Source organism: Mus caroli, unplaced genomic scaffold (genome assembly GCF_978045245.1).
Source record: "Mus caroli unplaced genomic scaffold, Mus_caroli_1 scaffold_7, whole genome shotgun sequence".
NCBI lineage: Eukaryota > Metazoa > Chordata > Mammalia > Rodentia > Muridae > Mus > Mus caroli.
This window is the reverse complement of record NW_028227262.1, coordinates 3,087,776-3,102,537: the sequence shown is the minus strand read 5'-3', so window position 1 is coordinate 3,102,537 and position 14,762 is coordinate 3,087,776. Positions and strand designations below refer to the sequence as shown.

General features: G+C 46.4%; 1 pseudogene; it reads left to right on the top strand.

The window, feature by feature from the left end:
• The first annotated feature begins 6,456 nt into the window (after positions 1-6,456).
• Positions 6,457-7,746, top strand: LOC110296802 (nucleophosmin pseudogene; annotated as a pseudogene).
• The last annotated feature ends 7,016 nt before the right edge of the window (positions 7,747-14,762 follow it).

The window sequence follows — 14,762 nt, the reverse complement described above, 5'->3', positions numbered from 1 at the left end:
GGGTTGTGACCCCCTTAACAACCCTCTGTCTCCAAAATTACTTACATTGTAATTCATTACAGTAGCAAGATTACAGTTATGAAGTAGCAACAAAAATAATTTTATGGTCGGGGTCCCTGAAAGGGGAGTCACCCCTACCCCATCAGTACAGGACATACCCAGACACCAAATTCTCAACACAAAGGTGATTTATTACCCTGGAGGAGTGGCAGCAAGAAAAGCAAGAGAGTGTTTCTGCAGGAGAAAGAGAATTTTAAGGGGGAAAATGGGGAGCCCGTGCTAGGGTGAGTTGGTAAATCCCAACTGGATATGTTAAGACAATTGATGAAATTTGATAGTTGGACATTTGTGTTTTGTCTCAGGAATGAGTCAGCAACCAAATAAGAGAATAGACTTCAGGAATATATTGTTTTTTTCTAAGGGGGAGGAAAAGAGATAAAGAATCGAGATATGTCTGGCATGTGTGCCGTGCTCTGCCTGCTAGAACCCCTTCAGTCACTACTGTAAGACTCCGGGGAGCCTTAGCTTACTGGGGACCCCCTGAGTGAACCACAAGGAGCCGGGAATCAATGCAAAAAGCAAGAGGAATTTATTGTTCCAACTCGGGGTCATCCTACACCGAAGGTGAAGTGGCGACCTTGCACAGCTCGTTCAGTGAGCTTTTTATACAGTTTTCAGGGCAGCAGCCATTAGGCACAATGTGATTGGCAGAACAGTGTGACTTTTTAAACTGATTGGTCTTTAGGGAATGAGGTGACAAGGACTTTCCTTGTCTGTAGGTGGCCAATGGTCCTTCCTGCATCCTGCGGAATGTGTCCCCACTTGCAGGTCGTTCCCCCGCCCTGTGGTCTGAAGAATGTTAATTAGCCTCCCCCTTCTGGAGGGGCAAGTGTTCCGTGACCTTTCCAAAGTCCCTGAGCCTCTTCACTACAACATGAAGAACTGTATTAATGGATCCCAGCACCGGGAAGGTTGAGAACCACTGTTTTAGACAATCCAGGGCCTGTCTCCTCTGCACTTCTGTCTTAGTGTGCCAGTTAGGATTATCATCTGGACTCCTGGGCACTCCTGTGTGAAACTGTCCGGGTTAAGGTTGGCATCTGAAACATCTGTGGCAATTGTCCTGGTTATGTTATTTAATGAGTGCTGCTGACCTTCCCTGCATCTATAGAGTTTCCAGGAAGGTGGCAATAGGGGTGTTGATGGCTGTGGTGGCAGGAGTTGTGAAGGCTGGGACAAAAGCAGCTTACTTCCTTAACTCTTTGCTATCCTACTAGTTTCTAGCACTTAACTCCTGAGATGTTTTAGTAAGTGCTAAAAACTTAACTGCTGCTTAACTCTTCCTTTTCTGTGCTAAAAACCCAACTCTTTCTTACTGTTCTGCGCTTAAATAAGTGTTAAATTCTGGCAAATTACAATGAACACATCCTGTTTGGCAGCAGGGAATTGAGTAAAAGGATTTACTGTTGGTGCTCCTTTCTCCAGCAAGTCAGCCAGGGGCCCCTTGCAGACCAGGAAGTGCACCAGGGAGAAAAGAAAGGAAAGGAAAGAAATCACTCACACAGACAACACACACACTAGGTGAAACAGAAATGACTGCGCCCATATATTTGGATGGATGGGTGGATGGGTGGGTGGGTGGATGGCTGGATGGATGGATGGGTGGATGGATGGATGGGTGGATGCATGGATGAATGGGTGGGTGGATGGATGGGTGGATGAGTGGGTGGGTGGATGGCTGGCTGGGTGGGTGGATGGATGGGTGGATGAGTGGGTGGGTGGATGGCTGGGTGGGTGGATGGATGGGTGGATGAGTGGGTGGGTGGATGGCTGGGTGGGTGGGTGGGTGGATGGATGGGTGGATGAGTGGGTGGGTGGATGGCTGGGTGGGTGGGTGGGTGGATGGATGGGTGGATGAGTGGGTGGGTGGATGGCTGGGTGGGTGGGTGGGTGGATGGATGGGTGGATGAGTGGGTGGGTGGATGGCTGGGTGGGTGGGTGGGTGGATGGATGGGTGGATGAGTGGGTGGGTGGATGGCTGGGTGGGTGGGTGGGTGGATGGATGGGTGGATGAGTGGGTGGGTGGATGGCTGGGTGGGTGGGTGGGTGGATGGATGGGTGGATGAGTGGGTGGGTGGATGGATGGGTGGATGAGTGGGTGGGTGGGTGGATGGCTGGGTGGGTGGGTGGATGGATGGGTGGATGAGTGGGTGGGTGGGTGGATGGCTGGGTGGGCAGATGGGCGGATGGGCGGATGGGCGGATGGGCGGATGGGCGGATGGGCGGATGGGCGGATGGGCGGATGGGCGGATGGGCGGATGGGTGGATGGGCGGATGGGCGGATGGGCGGATGGGTGGATGGATGGATGAGGCAGAGATCCCAAGCCACCAACTTGATTTATTTTTTTTCTGGCCTTTTTATACTTTCTTAGACAAAAGTTCTTTATAAAATTATCTTATAGATGAAATGTTACACAAAAGGGAGTTACAGAAGGATGTTGATAGTAAGTTCAAAGCAGTGCTTCATTCTATAAGCTCATTATAAGTTCAAAATAACAGTTTCACACAGCCTTGCTTAACCATAGTGCACGCCTGTGGCTTTATCCTTGGACCTCACCTAGAATGAATGTTTTTTTCTTGATCACAAATCTGTCCCAAACCTATGTCTCTTCTTAGTATAATTGTGAAAGCTCATTGTATTCCTTATTATGCAGTCTTAACTTACTATTATAAGGAGTAGGCACATTCTACTCATGATTACATCTCTCTAACAACAACAAAAACAAAACAAAACAAAAATCTCTTAAAACTTTCTTTCTAAGATTATTTTAATCAAATCAGGAATTCTGTAAAGCCATCGATTCGTTTACACAGCATAAATTTATAAAAGTTCTTCTTTAGCCGGGTGTGGTGGCGCACGCCTTTAATCTCAGCACTCGGGAGGCAGAGGCAGGCGGATTTCTGAGTTCGAGGCCAGCCTGGTCTACAAAGTGAGTTCCAGGACAGCCAGGGCTACACAGAGAAACCCTGTCTCGAAAAACAAAACAAAACAAAACAAAAAAAAAAAGTTCTTCTTCATGTTGATCTGCAGGGAGTCTGCTCAGTTGTATGAGTTAATGCCCAGGAATCCTTAGGGTATGTAAGAGTGACAGGAAAGGCTACAAGAAGACATCCTAAGATAAAATCTCTTGGGACCTTGCCTCTCAGCACTCACCCATATTAAGCCATGCAAAAAGGTGAGCGACCTTCTTGGAGGTCACCTGTTAGCCTTAGCCTTAGCCTTTCCTGGACGGCTCCTGACAAATAAGGGAAGATTTGTTTTAATTGTGAGTGGCACTGTCCCCTGAGCAGGGCTCCTGGGGTGTATGGAGTGAGTGGAGAGAACTAGCCGAGCTAACCAGCTTGCATGCATTCATTGCTCTCTGTCTCTGATTGCAAATGTGACATGACTAGCTTCCTTAAGCTCCTGGGCTACAATTTCCCTAATAAGATAGACTGTGACCTGGAACTGAAGCAGAAATACACACTTTCCTCTTAAGTCCTTTTAGTAAGAACATTTTTCACAGCAACAAAGGAAAAGAAACCGAGACGGTGAATATAGGCATACATGACAGAATAAGGGGATGTGGCTTCTTTTCTGCTGAATCAGCATGTGTTGCTAGTGTCTTGATTTCCACTGGTTTCCTTGAATATCTCCAGGGAGCAGTTCCTTCCTCTTGCAAGTTTTCTCAATATATTAGCTCTCAAAATGATTTCTAACTGGCTGCTGTGGCTGGCACATACCTATAATCCCAGCACTAGGGAGGCGGAGTCAAGAAGCCTGCCAGCAGACCAGTGGGAGGTTGAGCAGACAAAGGTATACCACCAAGCCTGATGACCTGAGTGCTGGGATCCACATGGGGGGATGGGAGAACAGACTACCATAAGTTGTCCTCTAACCTCCACATGCTCACAATCACTCATGCACACACCCCGCACATAGAGAGTAAATAAATAAATAAATGTAATTTTTTAAAAAATATTTCCACAGGTTCAAAGCCAGCCTGGACATATATAGTGAGTTTGAGAACACCCAAGGCTACAGAGCAAGACCTTGTCTCAGAGAACAAAAGCAAAATGTGCTGGGTATCAACACCAGGAGCACCAGGACACTGGTCAGAAGTGTGAATTGTTGGCCTCAGCCAAAATGTAGCAGAAACTGGTGGGGACCAGTGACCTGACTTTGATAAATCACTCAAGGACCCTGATGGTTGATGAAGCCTGAGAGCCATTGGTGTCCCATTCTGCATCTGTAGGAGACCTGACACTGTCATAGTCTTGTCTCTTTTTTTCCCCTGAGATAGGCTCTCACTCTGTAGCCCTGGATATCCTGGAACTCACTCCATAGACCAGGCTAGCCTCAAACTCACAGAGATCCACCTGCCTCTACTTCCTGAATGCTGGGATTAAAGGCGTGCATCACCATGCCCAGTGTGCATCACCATACCCACCATACATTATGGTCTGAGTTCTACTGTTATGCACTTGACTGTTCCATGTCATGGGCTTGTCCTTGCCGTATACCTCAACGCATCCCTGAGACATCCCTCTTGGTCTCCTGGCTCACCACTCCTCTTCAAGCACTTTCGAAGTTATAATACTTTCAGTGCTCATATGTAAGGGATAGTTGTAGCATGCAGTTTTTGATCTACCCACTTTTGCTCTGGGAAGTGGCCAAGCTATCAGCCTCCCACCCAGCTTCTCTTGAATCCTCAGATAAAAGACACACACACACACACACACACAGTTGTTTCTTTTCAACTTTATAACTTTCTTTCTTGGCACAATTGCTGGACACTATCTCCCTCCTGGAAAACTAGCCCTTACCAATTTCTTATCTCTGTCTCTCTCGCATGCCCTAAACTTCAGTTGCTAAACATCCCCTGACCACCCACCAAATGAGCAGTCTGAATGGCCACTCAGTTTTGAGATCTCACATGACTCTTAGTTCTTCTCTCTCCAAAGCATGGTGAACCCTGTTCTCCTTCCTCACATCTCCCTGCCTACCTCCAGGGACCCAGAAGTCCTGCCTATCCCTTCTGCCCAGAAATTGTCCCATGGCTTTCTTTACTGGCAGATCAAGAACCAATTAGGGAACAGGACCTTAGCATCAGAACTGCTTCCTACAGTTAGTTCTCATATCCCCAGCCTCTTACTCAACGTCATTCCTGTCCCTACTTCATCATGTCTCCATGAGCAAGACCCCTTGTGTCAGCTTCCCACAGCTTCCTTGCTGCCTGACATCTGCACGTCTCTCTATTTGTGTGTTCTAACTCTGCTTTCTGCTCCCATAATTCCATTGACTGATGACTTGTTGCAGAGTCTGCCTTCCCTGTGTCCTGCTTCCCTTCTTCTCCAGTGAAGCTGGAGTCCATCACCACAGTCACACCCTTTGCTCTCTGTTACTCATATGGGAAACTCCAACCCTGGTAAAGTCCAATGCCTATCGGCCACAGCTGTACCCCAACCAGTCTTACAGGAGAAAACGGTGTAGCCACACTGAGCAGTTCTTCTCCCTGTTCTGAGTCACAGAATTCAGCTGAGCATTCAGTTGCTCCATTAGTCCACACACTTCTTCCTCTCCTCCCCCAGTGCAAAGGCATCCTTCCCAGGCCTTATTCTGCCCATAGTCATGGTCCAATGGACACACTAGTCTAAGGGATGATTCATGCCTGGACAGGAAATAGAAGCAATCAGAACAATTCCACAAATGCCTGCCAATGCAACTGGAATGACTTGCCTGGCTTGCCTTCTGTGAGGAACACATCTCCCTACTAGGTCTCCTGGGAAGATCTACATATATCCACTTGCAGTCTCTAGTTCTCTCCTGCTCTCTCTTGAACCCTTTGCCTTTGCCCACATTGATGCATCAAGATGGCTCTTGTTGAGGTTCTCTATAACAACAAGGGGTGCATGCTCCCCCATTTGCATCTTCAGCATTTTCCCGGGTAACAACTTCCATCCCCATGGTGCCTTCGATGTCCCCAGCATCTAAACAACAAAGTGTCTTAGAACTCAGACTTGAGTGACAACCCTCACATGCAAGTTTTCCACTTCAGCTTGAACTCCCAAGTCTAAGTCCTACTGTCTGGACAGGTATAACAGATAACATTTGACCTGTGTCCAACAGCATGTACACAAGATGGTCCTAGCTGTCCAATAGAGGGGATCCCAGAAGAAGCAGAATCAAGGCGGGAACACTGGTGAGAAGGTCACAATGGAAGTATAAATTCAAGATAACCTTTAGTCTAAACCATACCTGATTTCAAATGTGATAGGACGGCCTCACAGACTACTTCTAAGGCCATGCCCAGACAGGTTTAGAACAAATGCACTTTGATAATGGCAGCAACATAAGACATCAGAATGCATCTTCACAAAACGAAAACACTTAAATAAATGTATGCATGGCTATTAAAAAGAGAGAGAGACTTGGCGTGATTCCGTCCTGCGCGTCTGTTCTGTGGAACGGGAGGCAGTTGTTTTCTGTCCGGCTTCTCCCACACCGAAGTGCGCGCCTCCACCTCATGGAAGACTCGATGGATATGGACATGAGTCCTCTTAGGCCTCAGAACTACCTTTTCGGCTGTGAACTAAAGACTGACAAAGACTATCACTTTAAAGTGGATGATGATGAAAATGAGCACCAGTTGTCATTAAGAACGGTCAGTTTAGGAGCGGGCACAAAAGATGAGTTACACATCACAGAGGCAGAAGCAATGAACTATGAAGACAGTCCAATTAAAGTCACACTGGCAACTTTGAAAATGTCTGTACAGCCAACACCTTCCCTTGGGGGCTTTGAAATTACACCACCTGTGGTCTTCCGGTTGAAGTGTGGGTCAGGGCCTGTGCACACTAGTGGACAGCATCTAGTAGCTGTAGAGGAAGATGCAGAGTCTGAAGATGAAGATGAGGAGGACGTAAAACTCTTAGGCATGTCTGGAAAGCAATCTGCTCCTGGAGGTGGTAACAAGGTTCCACAGAAAAAAGTAAAACTTGATGAAGATGATGAGGACGATGATGAGGATGATGAGGAGGAGGAGGAGGATGATTTTGATGAAGAGGAAACTGAAGAAAAGGTCCCAGTGAAGAAATCTGTACGAGATACTCCAGCCAAAAATGCACAAAAATCAAACCAAAATGGAAAAGACTTAAAACCGTCAACACCAAGATCAAAGGGTCAAGAGTCCTTCAAAAAACAGGAAAAGACTCCTAAAACACCAAAAGGACCTAGTTCTGTGGAAGACAGTAAGGCACAAATGCAAGCAAGTATAGAAAAAGGCGGTTCTCTTCCCAAAGTGGAAGCCAAGTTCATTAATTATGTGAAGAATTGTTTCCGGATGACTGACCAGGAGGCTATTCAAGATCTCTGGCAGTGGAGGAAGTCTCTTTAAGAAAAGGGTTTAGGGGCTGGAGAGATGGCTCAGTGGGTAAGAGCACCCGACTGCTCTTCTAATGCAAAGTGAGAACTTTCCCTACTGTGTTTGATAAATGTTGGTCAGGTTCAATTGCCAAGAATGTGTTGTCTAAAATGCCTGTTTAGTTTTCAAGGATGGAACTCCACCCTTTACTTGGTTTTAAGTATGTATGGAATGTTATGATAGGACATAGTAATAGTGGTGGTCAGATGTGGAAATGGTAGGGAGACAAATATACATGTGAAATAAACTCCGTATTTTAATTAAAAGAGAGAGAGAGAGAGTATACAGGGGGAACTATTGTAGTGTAGGTAAGAAACAACAGTGTTGTAAACTCTAGAAGTGGGGGTAGAGATAAAATGGACACTGTTGTGTTTTATAAAAAAGAAAAGGAAGCCAGGGATATGTTTGGTAGAGGCCTTGTATGAAGAGGTGGAAGGGGTGCCTCTGTAGGCCCATGCTGAGGCATCCCTTCCCCCTGAGGTACCAGCCATATAGTATGGAATATAATTTATTTAGGCATGGGGAGGAGAGTTGAAGAAGTAGAGAGAGAGAAAGGCAGAGAGAGAGCGAAGAAAGGATAGTAGTAGAGGCTGGCCATGACTCCATGGAAAGAGAGGGGGAGGGTAATAGGGAGAGAAGGGACAGTGAGGGAAGAGGGTAAAAGAGTAAGAGAGCAAGAGAGTAAGAGAGTGAGGAAGGGACAAGCAGCCCCTTTTACAGTGAGTCAGGCCTACCTGGCTGTTGCTAGGTAACTGTGGGGTGAAAGAAATGCTAACAGAGTTGTGATCATTGGTTGGAAATAGGGAGAAAGAAAGACTCAAAGTAAGTCCCAAGTTACAGGACGTACAAGAGGAAAAGTGGTAAACTGTCACATGCTGTGGGGAACAGGATCGCGGTTAGTTTGAGTGGCTTAGAGATCTGCAAAGGTGAAAGTTCACTTTGATCTGCATCAGATGCTTGGCGGATCTAGTTAGTGACATAAATCAGCTTTGATGTAAGAAATTCAAATTTACAAGACGGGATCTGATTTAAAATACAAAATTAGGGAGTGAGCTGGGGAGGTGGCTCTTGTTAGCAGCGCTTGTTGCTTTTGCAGAGGCCTAAGTTTAATTCCCAGCACCCACAGGGAAACTCAAAGTTACATGTTAATTACAGTTCCAGAGGATCCAAGACCCTCTTGTGGCCTCTGTGGATACCACACACATATGTATATAATTATATACACAGGCAAAATACTTGCATAAATTTTTGAAAAATAGGTCTTTTCTAAAAAAAGATACTACTGAGTAATAAAATAGGGGGATGGGAATGTGACCCCACTTTCAGTGCTGCAGATTGGGCTTAGACCATGCACATTTCCAGTGGGTTCCACCTCAAGTTTAAAAAGGGACCTCAAACCGAGGCAATAATGGATGCCATTAAAGTGTTTACCATGAGTAGTTTCGCTGAGAACAAGGGGAGTGTTAAAGTATCCAGATAACAAATGAAGGGCTGGCATTTAACAGGGCGGATGCATTAGTGACTCTTCTCGTGTCTGACCAGATGGCTGAGAAGAACAAACTTATGATGAGTGTAGTTGGGCTCACAGCTGGAGGAGTTACCGTCCAGTGTGATGGGGAAGGATGCGGCACCTGGTCCCTTCACACAGTCAGCAAGCTAAGAGCGGTGGATGCTGGCACACACCTCAATTTCTCCATTTCACTTGGTTCTGGACTCCAGACCTTGGGTTGGTGCCACCCATGTGCAGGGTGGGTTTTCACTCCTCGCCTAGACCACCCTGGAAACACCAATGGACGTGCCTCCTAAGTGATTTGAAATCTAGACAAGTTGACAGTAAAGACTGACCATTACAGCAGGCTAACTCTCTCACTGACAGAGAAGGAAGAGAAGGGTTGGGTACATACCCAAGAATGTCCACAGCGCTCTATGAAGAGATGAAGGAACACGGGCTGTTGCCTCTTTTTTTAACCCCAGTAAACCAAGATGTGAGGCACACAGACAGGCAGACAGAAGACAGCAACTGTCAAGGGAACTGACACAGGAAGATCCTAAGTTCAAGACCCCCATGGGCTACCGGGTGAGTTCTGGCCACATACACAGCTCAGGGAGAGCCACTTCACAGTAAACACACAGAAATGGGTAGGATTACAGGTCAGCGGTACAGCACTGAGGCCTGAGTTTAACCTCCAGTGCCACAAAAAGGAGGAAGAGGGGGCCTCACAGATAGGAAATATGCAAAGCGACTATGGAAAGTTAGAGAAAACCAACAGAAGGAGCACTTTCTCCAGAAAGCAGCATGTGCTGGTGGGATGAAGGATGTTAGCTGGGTCATAAGCATCAAATGCCACGCTCACTTTCACCCAGACAGAAAGGATGTACACGGTGTAGGTGCTACGGAAATCATACGCTGTGCAAACATAAGCCATCATCTTGAAATGATGAGATGAGATTTATGGAAACAATAAGGAACAATTAATCAGTGGAAATTCTGCTAATTGTCACTGCCGTGGAGAACCGTTTCCTTTCTTTGAAATGCATCTGGATGTGATCACAGGGCTAGGAGGCCTTTGCAGACCCAAAGTACACAAGCTCCTTAGGAGACAAACAGAGGAAATGACCCCCTCCATAAATCTGTCAGCCATGAGAAAGCCCATCCCTACAGTCACAAAGGCCTTATCTGCTGCTGCTTCCTCAAGCAGGGACACAGAGTTGCTGGAATCCCTGACTGAGTGTGAAGAGAGCTGGGCATGGTTTCCAGCTGTTGTGGTGACACATGAACCATAAAAACTTCATGTCCCAGAGTCTGTGGTCACAGAGAGAGAACTCGGTAGCTCTGAATGGCACTCACGCAGTGGGCATCACTTCCTTCCTCGGGTGTGGAATCACCTTCCTGGTCTCTCTAGCTTGCAGTTTGACTTTATGTTGTCCCTTCAAAGAGGGAGGACAGTTAACTTCTTTTTTTTTTTTTTTTTTTTTTTTTTTTTTTTTTTTTTTTTTTGGTTTTTCGAGACAGGGTTTCTCTGTGTAGCCCTGGCTGTCCTGGAACTCACTTTGTAGACCAGGCTGGCCTCGAACTCAGAAATCCGCCTGCCTCTGCCTCCCGAGTGCTGGGATTAAAGGCGTGCGCCACCACGCCCGGCCAACTTCTGCCTCCCGAAATTTTTCTGTAGTAAACATCTCCAATACCATGCTGGGGTTAAGGTTATGGTCAGGGTTAAGGTTATGGTCAGGGTTAAGGTTAGGGTTAGGGTTAGGGTTAGGGTTAGGGTTAGGGTTAGGGTTAGGGACCCTTCTTAAGTCCTTCCAAAATATTTGATTGCATCTGTGTCTGATTATATTAAAAAGTGCAACTCCAAGGATGAAACAGTTACCTGGGAAGCTTTAGGGGACACCCAGATAAACATCATTTAGACTACTTATTGTTGATATAAAATGGATGTGTTTAATAGATGCAGTCAAAGCAATCTCTCATTCACAATGTCAGTGTACCCAGTGATGACTTCACTCTTGGCAATAACTTCCCACCCTCAGCTCCTTGTATGGGCTGAACAATGGCTTCCCCAAGGTGTGCATGGCATAAATCCTAGAGAGAGATGTTACACTGAATGTCAGAAAGGGCTTTGTAGACACGATCAAGCGTCTTGAGAAGGGAACACTGGTCTGGATTTGGTGAGGGACTCCACAGTAATCATGAGAGCTTTTAGAAGGAACCAGCAGGTCCAGATGTGACAGCAGAAGTGAGCTCAGAGGACCACGGCAAGGGCTCTGAGGGTCTCCAGAACTGGAAAGGTGTAACCGTGTGTCCCTTCAGGCTATCTTCAGACACTCCAGAAGAGAGAGTCAGATCTCATTACAGATGGTTGTGAGCCACCATGTGGTTGCTGGGATTTGAACTCATGACCTCAGGAAGAGCAATCGGTGCTCTTAACCACTGAGCCACCTCTCCAGCCCCCTCGATTTTTTTTTTTAAAAAAAGACAGATGATCATTAATGCAGAAGAAATGGCAGTGACTGCTTGTTATCTTTTTTAAAATTACATTAAAAGTGAACTTACTCTCACTGTCTTCTCCTGAAGATGCTCTTAGAAAGTTGGTGCCGAGATAAATGATCCGAGATCACCAAAATGGTGTCTAGGTAACTTCTTAATCAGCTTCGCATGCCTGCCTGGTAACAGTTTTCACAGAGCCAGTGTTTTAAGTGTTGGCGATTTGGGGTTTTATATTCTTCTGAGACAGGATTTTGCTTTATAGCCCAGTCTGGGCTCAAACAGTAGTCTTCTTGTCTCAGCCTCCCAGGCATGGCATGCATCACCACACCTAGCTAAGTTTTAGGGGGTCTTTAAAAATTATTATTCACTTTTTGTGTGTTGGGGAGGCAGGTCACCACAAACACACAGAGGTGAGAAAACAACATTTAAGAGTCTCTTTGCTCCTTCACTGTGTGGATCAAACTTAGGTCATTGGGCTTAGTGACAAGCACTTTACCCCTGAGTCATCTTCCTAGGCCAAGTGTTGGGTTTCAGTGAAGCTAACTGACAAAGCGTCTACCCTTTTGCTCTTCCGTGTCAATGGTCTGTAACCTGCTTCCAGTCACCATGCTCCAAACAGAGACTTCTCTTCAGCTTTCAGCTGGAGACACTGACGGCTCATCCAGGTCGAGGCAGCCTTGAAGTTGGCTGGGTACTACTATAGTTAAAGAAATGTTAAAATATATAAAAATATGTAAAATGGAACTTACAAAATCGTAGGCTGAAAATGTGTTCAAGAAAGGTCATTGTTAGATTTCAAACCCAGACAAATGCCTGAGATACATATCAAAGCAGATGCTGGCCACCTGATTCTCCCTGTGTCCCTCAGTCCCTATCAGTTACAGGGTTCTCCTGACTGGCATACCATACCACCTACCCTAAACTTCTTCAGTCCAGAGAGCTGGGCTTCCCTCTCCGCAGCTGTCCTTCCCTGTATGACCCAACTATTTTATTTACCAGGCCCTTTTGCTACTCTGTTTTGGGCCTCTGGCTCCTGTATCTGGTTTCCCTCTCTCCCCTCTCCCGTCTCCCCTCTCCCCTCTCCCCTCTCCCCTCTCCCCTCTCCCGTCTCCCCTCTCCCCTCTCCCCTCTCCCCTCTCCCCCCTCCCCCCTCTCCCCTCTCCCCTCTCCCCTCTCCCCTCTCCCCTCTCCCCTCTCCCCTCTCTCTCTCCTCACATGGCTTAGCTCAGGGTCATATCAACCCTGGACTTTCCCAGACATTCCTGCCTCCGGCTATGTTCTCCCACATGTCTCTAATAAACTTTCTCCTCCTTTTTCTTTTTTAATTCAGTCATCTCCTTCACACTTAATCAAATACAATATGATATTTATTTGTAATCTTGACATCTTTCTTGTGTGACTTGTCCCCTTAGTGACATTTTGACATCCAGACAAAACATAAAACAACCAGTAATTTCACTGGTGAACAAAAAAAAAAACCTGTAACCATATATTCGTCTAAATATATGAGCTGAGCTGGAAACCAGATTTTCAAAGATGTTTTAGGTCTCTCAGTCTCTTTCCCCTCATAGATTATAAAGTCAGTTTACTGATGTTGGGAGTGACAGTCTTCAGTGTCCACTGCACATAGCAAAGGCAAGGGCTCCTCTATGACATTTTGCCTTTCACTATGTGTATGTACATACTGGTCACAGTTTAGGATACATCTGTGAAGTGTGTTGCAAGGTGACTCCATCATGGGGGAACATCACAGAGCATGCTCAGAGACGAAGATGTCTGTGATGTCACCAAATGATGTGATCTCACCACCGTGCGCACAGTCTTTAGCTGACCAAGACCTCTACTCATGCACAGGAGTGTGAATGTGTCCCCAGTTCCAAGACTAGTCTGTTTCTCTCCCTGGTGCTGCCGTGGGGAAGAACTCACATACTGTCTGTCAGTGGACTCTCCTCAAAACACATATGAGAAAACAGACCTTCCATGTGTTCCCACAACCCTATCAGTGGGGATATATCCAAAGAAGATGCAAACAGAATGTCAGAGACATCTGTGCCCTCGGGTTTAGTGTTCCCTGAACACAACAGCCAAGACAGAATCAACACGGATGGCGTATGTGCACAATGGAATAATACAAAGCTATGAAGAAAATGAGATTCCATCGTTCAGAGCGACACAGGTGGAACAGGCCACACTCACATTTGTCCTGGCAGGCTCTGGCTGGAGCAGGAACTCTCTGAGGGGCATGGAGGGCACAGCAGTGGCCTGAGGTATACACTGCAGAGTGGCGCTAACAAGCCTCTGGGAACTAGCAGACTTTCTGAGCTGTTCTGGCTCAAACACTCTGAACTTCACATTTAAGGTCTGTAAAGATCATGCCAGTAACTGTCTGAGCCGGGTCTAATACAGTGGTGCACAATCTTCCTAACACTACAGCTCTTTAATACAGGTCCTCATGTTGTAGTGACCCCCCAACCATAAAATTATTTTCATTGCTACTTCATAACTGTAATTTTGCTACTGTTATGAATCGCAATGTAAATATCTGCTTTGTAGGCATCTGATATGTGACCCCTGTGAGAGTGTCCTTGGACTTCCCAAAGGAGTTTCCACCCACAGGTTGAAAAACTGATGCTCTATCGGCACAGTCTGTCAACCCAGCTACTCAGGAGGCAGAGTTTAAGGTTCAAAGTTGCCTGGGATACAGTTCAAGTCTAGAGTGAGAGCTTACTGAGAGCCCGCTTTAAGATGGAGTTTTAAAGAGCTGGAAATGCAGCTCAATAGTTGAGCATTTACCCGGTGTACACCAGACCCCACTCCAGTTCCCAGAGCTGCAAAACCTGACATTTCATTTAAAATACATTCTTTCCTTGGAGTGCTTGGACGTGCACATAAACAAGTTCAGGCAGATCTGTCACGTAGCACCCGATAGACATGTCACATAGCACCCAACATGTCACATAGGACCCGACAGACACGTCACATAGCACCTGACACATTGTCACAAGGACTCAAGCTGCGTGTTGGTTCTCAGCACGGTTGGTTCCTAATACTCAGCTGGTGAGAAAGCTGCAGACCCAACACCATGAAAGAGTTCTGTGAGGAGATTAGAAAACAAATGGGTATTTACAGCAGGTATCAACCAACCAAACCTCTCCTTTTCCCACAAAATCCAAACCCGGGAAAAGCACAGTGATTACCTAAAGCTCATGCAGAGGCTGGGGAAGTGGGTCTGTGCTCTTGAGCACAACAGAGAGTTTCAGAACCTAGCTGGGAACCAGGCGCTGTGTGTGGTTCATGCCTGAGAAGAAGAG